This window comes from Echinops telfairi, unplaced genomic scaffold, assembly GCF_000313985.2.
Source record: "Echinops telfairi isolate 266 unplaced genomic scaffold, ASM31398v2 ScPeMD7_7424;HRSCAF=8462, whole genome shotgun sequence".
In the NCBI taxonomy this organism is placed as follows: Eukaryota; Metazoa; Chordata; class Mammalia; order Afrosoricida; family Tenrecidae; genus Echinops; species Echinops telfairi.
This window is the reverse complement of record NW_022111324.1, coordinates 66,752,722-66,758,875: the sequence shown is the minus strand read 5'-3', so window position 1 is coordinate 66,758,875 and position 6,154 is coordinate 66,752,722. Positions and strand designations below refer to the sequence as shown.

Sequence of the window (6,154 nt, the reverse complement as noted above, 5' to 3'; positions counted from 1 at the left end):
ATATGCACTGGGTCTGATTTACCCACAAATTCGCCTTAAAGACACACCTAGGAATGACCTCCGTTTGTAACCCAAGGACGGCTTGTTCCCAGTTTGTGTTTTTTGCAAAGATTATATCTAGCTATAAAATATAAAGCCACTCTACCAAGCAAAAATCATGTAAATCTGACACTGAGTAGACTAATATGTTTATTTAAGAATGTATTGCACATATGTAATATTAATGGAGGCAGTGAACTGGATTAGAAAAATGCAAACTGTATGAGAGATGAGCCCATCAGGTTTTTTCATTGAGGAAATAGAGTGAAAATACATAAGGTTCTGCCTGAAAATAAATTGAAAAATTATAGGGTTTCTCAGGACCTCAAGGAGTCTAGATGGTGTAGCGGGTTAAAGTGCTGGCTGCTAACCAGAAGGCTGGCATTTCCAACCCTCCAGCTACAGGAGAGAGATATGGAAATCTGCTTCCCTATATAATACCGTCTTTAAATACCCTCTGGGACAATTCTACTCTGTCCTCTGTGGTTACTCTGAGTGGGAATTGACTCCATAGCTTTGGGGTTTACATTGATCCTCAAGATCTCATATATTAACCTGTCGTCACCTGGATATGCTGATTTTTCCAACGGTAGTATATCCCTTTGGAGGATGTTAGGACAATAAACTGAGTTGTGCTTTTATCCATGTCCTTAGTGAATTCCAATTCAATTATATTGTCCAACAGCTTTGAACACTAGCTAATCAATAATCCCAAAGGGACCCAAACGAGGCCTTCATATACCTACCTGAAAGTAATGTATCGGTAGCAGAGTTCTGCTTCTTGAAGGTAACATCATGAAAGAGAAAGTTTCCAGGCCTCGCTTCCGGAGAGATCCACAGATCCAAAGAGCAACAAAAGTGGGGACTTGCCCAGTTTCTTCGGTTTTATGAATCAAGGGAAATGAGGTAGTAAAATAAGGACCATTATGATTCTTCATCCAAAACATCATTTGAATCAAGGATGCTCTTCCATGAAAGTACAAAGAAAGTCATTTTCAATGTACTGGCAACCCATCAGAAAGGAGAAATAAGCTGCATTCCCGGATCTATTTATAATCCACAACGACAGAACATGCATCTGTCTAATGTTGGAAAGACACTAGAGGATTTAATTATTGAATCCCCTCTCCAGTGGTTGAATAAAAAGGGAGTATCCACACATTACTACTTCCTGAACTCCAACCAAAGCCTGGTCAGATGGCAGTAGGTCCGTTTGAGGGGCCAACAGGAAGCGTCCTTCAATTTGAGCCAGTTGGATGGGGATGAACCTTGCTGCAGCTGGAAGTCATTTGTACTTTTTGTCAGAATCATTGGAATCAATGGCAGTGTAAAGCAACACCAAAGGTGATCTTATTTACTTACTTAGATCTGGTCTAGGTACTGAAGTACAGCTGCTAAAAATATTTAAGGGACGTACCTGGAATTGTCTACTTGGCTTTGATGAAGAACAGGGTCCGAAAGAAAAATTGGCCACAAAATGGAAACATGAGAAACAGGTGTGGTACATTCGCAAAAGGTTATCAATACTTTCCAAAATTCCACTAGAAAATATGGGTAAGAATGGGTGGTGGCTTCAGTGCAGCAGAAAGTTTCCTTCGGGTTACTCGTCAAGCAGGCTTCACCACCGTTGTTTCTACAACAGCAATTAAGTTGGAGGAAGGCAAAAAGAAAAAGCTGTTAGTCAGACAACTACCTAGTCCAAGATAGTTGGACTAGATCATAAAATGTCTATAAAAAGTCTGGGGAAATACCAGTTATTCAAAACAGGTAATTGTTTGACTAAACACATTTCTAAAAGGTTGCCCTTACTTTGTGAAATCTCTCTCAGGAAGGAGTGCTCTACTTGAAAGTCTTTGAGTCATCATTTAATAAGTTGCTGTTTATACTGTTTCAGAGGTTGTAAGGGGAAGGATGGAAGTGAAGAGCATCTTGGGAAATTTTATCTACCCTTAAACCTAACAATATGAAGATGAACCCAGTCTTCCGTGGGGAGCTAATTTAATGCTATTTGTTTTGTTTTGTTTTGTGTGTGTGTATGTGTGTACAAAGAAAAAAAAAAGGATTGATGTTTCAGTCCATAATATTTATTCAGGAAGGAAACATTTACATATTCTATTCACCGATTAAGGAAGACACACAGTTTGCTAGTACTGCTCATTTTTTAATTTAAGAGTTACTAACTCTCAACTTCGAACAGCACCCAGAAAGAAGGCAGGACTGGCCAATTACAGAGAACACTAACTTCAGATGTAGAAGTAGCTGAAAAATACTGGATTATACACAACACCCTCACACATAACAGAATAGTAATCTTAGGCTTATAAACATTTAGAAATTCCGTACTCTTCGATGGTAATTTAGTAGAATGTTAATTACTTTAGTTGACAGATGATAGATATATGATAAACAGGTGAGAGATTGATAGATGATAGATATATAGATAGAATTAATCTTGTAATCATGTGCCAGAGATATGTATTAGATAAAATGTACTTGCCACCGACTGCCACCATTTAAGATAGAAGCGCGGTCACTCATTAAACATTGTTATGAGTTCTACAATTGATATATGAACAGATCATCAGAGTAAAATACAAAATGATAGCCAGAATTTTTTTTCCAGAAAAAGGAAAGCCTGTGCTTGTATTGACCTTCAGATGCCTTGCCCCCAAGAGTCTATGCTCTTATTGTTGTTTCTGGGCGCTCCTGAGGCGATTCTGACTCAGAAACCCCATGTGCAACTTGTGGGGCAAAAACATTGTTAGCAGGCTAGACTTTAAATATATTCAATCAGGCCAGGATGAAAGTCTTCTGACGCCTATCTCCAAGCCTTTCTGGATCCTTTCATCCAACCCCATCCAGGTCAAGTTGGGTTTCGGTCGAGAAGCCTGAGTCTTGTCTTCAATGCCACATAGGAGCACAACACAGAGGGGGTCACCTTGACAATGAACTGGCAATGCTGCTGTCACCGGAAGAAATGAAAGGGCAAGAAAAGGGAAGTGGAAGAAGAGGAGATGAAGGTGAAGGAAGCATCGAAGGAAGGGAAAGCGGATAAGAGAGAATGAAAATATGCCCCCCTCCCCAGGGGGACGAACAACCGTAGCAAGATGAAGGGAGACAGCAGGCAGTGTAAGATATGAAAACAATACTAATCATTTATAATTTATCAGGGTTCCATGAGGGTAGTGGGGGGATGAACTGATATCAAGGGCTTAAACAGAAAGAAAATATTTTGAAATGATGATGGCGAATGTGTACAAATGTGCTCCATACAATTGATGTATGGATTGTTATAAGAGCTGTAAGAGCCCTCATTAAAATGGTTTATTTTCAATAAAAAAGAATGAAACTATGTGCATCTGGCTGAAACCCAAAGTCTATGTTATCTGTGTGTCTGTTTTAACCATGAGGATCTACCCACCCATGGTCATAAAGTCAATTTCAACTCCTAGTGGCCCTCTCCAGGGTTTCCAAGGCTGTGAAGGCTTCCAGGAGCAGGGAGCCTCGTCTTTCTCACGCGGAGCTGCTGACCAGAACAAAGCTCAGCTGCCAGTGCCGCCAGGGCTTCTTTCATGATAAATAAGCAGCGGGCAGGATGGATATGCATCTAGGGGGGGAAAGGAAGGAAGGAAGGAAGGAAGGAAGGAAGGAAGGAAGGAAGGAAGGAAGGAAGGAAGGAAGGAAGGAAGGAAGGAAAGAAAAGAGAAGGAAGGAAGATCTTTTACCTTAGAAATAGTGAGTGCTTGAAATTGCTTTTTTTTTTTTTAACATTTTATTAGGGGCTCATACAACTGTAATCCATACACACATCAGTTGTGTAAAGCGCATTTGTACATCGTTTCTCAAAACATTTTCTCTCCATTTAAACCCCCGACATTAGGTCCTCATTTTTCCCCTCCCTCCCCGTTCCCCTCTCCCTCATGAGCCCTTGATAGTTTATAAATGGGTATTTTGTCATATCTTGCCCTGTCCGACGTCTCCCTTCATCCACTTTTCTGTTGTCCGTCCCTCAGGGGGGAGGTCACATGTAGATCCTTGTAATCGGTTCCCTCTTTCCTACCCACTCTCCCTCTACCCTCCCTGTTTCGCCACTCACACCACTGGTCCTGTAGGGCTCATCCGCCCTGGATTCCCTGTATTTTCAGTTCCTGTCTGTACCAGTGTACCTCCTCTGGTCTAGCCAGACTTGCAAGATCGAATTCGAGTCATGGTAGTGGGAGCAGGGAGGAAACATTTAGGAACTAGAGGAAAGTTGTATTTCTCATCGTTGTTACATCGCACTCTGACTGGCTCATCTCCTCCCCGAGACTTTTAAGTCAGGTAGCCCCAGTATAAGCACTCTCCGTGGGATGGAAGTTCAGGTATTCAAGTGCTGACTTGATGGTTAGCAGTGGAACCCACCAGCAACCTCGCAGGTGAAAGCAGCCGTCTGCCTCCAGGTAGAGTTACAATCTCAGAAATCCTATAGGTCAGTTCTGTGTCCTAGCGGCTCACTATCAGATGGACTTGACCCAATGGCACTAGGTTTCTTGTTTTATTTATTCAGCTTTGTGGCATTGGACCCATCTCACAGGAAATGTTATATAACATTGTTTAAAGATCATAGAGTGCCATTGTGAAGCTGAGACACTAAGATTGCGCTGTTAACAATTCTAGATATATTTTCTTGAACATAATATGAACAAACATTCATTTTGTTTTAATTCTAGCTGTGATGACCTTCAATGTAAAGAAATTCACTTTCTATCGATCAGTTCCAGATCATTCTAATATTCAGCATACTTCTTGATTTGGCCACATGCGATGTCCTTATTTTACTTTCGAATTCTAGCAAAGATATATAAGATTTAAATATTTTAAAAGTCATGGGAATATAAATAGAATTGGGGGAGTGGGTAGTCTACTTGGGAACTGTTGCCTAGTATGATAATTCTATTAATTGATGAGCATACAAAAAACCTTTGGTCGAGACATTACAATCCAAACATCCATCCATTGTGTCAAGCACATTTGGACACAAGTTACCATCATCATCATTTTCAAAACTTTTTCTTTCACCTTGAGCCCCTGGTATCAGCACATTTTCCCTTCCCCCACCCTCCCTCCCTCATGAACCCTTGATATTTTATATATAAATATATAAATTATATATATAATATATATTATATATATATAATATAATATTCCCTTTACTCTCCTGGTATTGCTACTCTCATTATTGGCCTTGAGGGGTTTATCTGCCCTGGATCCCCTGTGTTGCAAGCTCTTATCTGTACCAGTGCACATGCTCTGGTCTAACTGGATTTATAAGGTAGAATTGGGGCCATGATAGTGGGGGCGAGGAGGGGGTGGAGATTAAAGAACTAAAGGAAAGTTGTATATTTCATCATTGCTATACTGGATAGCTTGTCCCTTCCTTGTGACCTTATGTAAGGGGATGTCCTATTGTCTACAGATGGGCTTTGGGTCACCACTCCTCCCTCCCCTTCATTCACATTGTATAATTTTTTTGTTCTGGCTCTTTAATTCTTGATAGCTGATCCCATTGACACCTCATGATCACAAACCTGGTGTCCTTCTTCTATGTGGGCTTTGTCCCTTCTCAGTTAGATGGTTGCTTGTTTATTTCAAGCCTTTTTAAGACCCGAGACACTATATCTTTTGGTAGTTTGGCACCATCAGCTTTCTTCACTATTTTTGCTTATGCACTCATTTTGTCTTCAGCCATCATGTTGGGAAGGTGAGCATCACAGAATGCCAGGTTATTAGAACAAAGTGTTCTTGGGTAGAGGGAGTACTTGGATCTAGGCCCAATGTCCGTCTGCTGTCTTAATATTTGACATATACATATGAGTACATCGTTCTATTCCCTTCTCACTATATATGTACATGCTTGTATTTAGACCTCTATAAGTGTTCTTTGCCTCCTAGGTCTTTCCTCTATTTCCTTTTACGTTCCTCGTGCCCCACTATCATGTTTGGCCTTCATTCAGGTTTCAGTAATTCTTCTCAGCTACATTGCTCTTGATCAAGCCCCACCAGGCATCCTATGACCCCCTCGCCATCAATTTTAGATCACTTGTTCCCTTGTCCATGGGTTTCTTGACACCCCCCC

General features: G+C 40.8%; 1 pseudogene; it reads left to right on the top strand.

Annotated features, from left to right (window-relative positions):
• Positions 1-1,599: 1,599 nt before the first annotated feature.
• Positions 1,600-6,154, top strand: part of LOC101639607 — a 10,384-nt pseudogene continuing 5,829 nt past the window's right edge.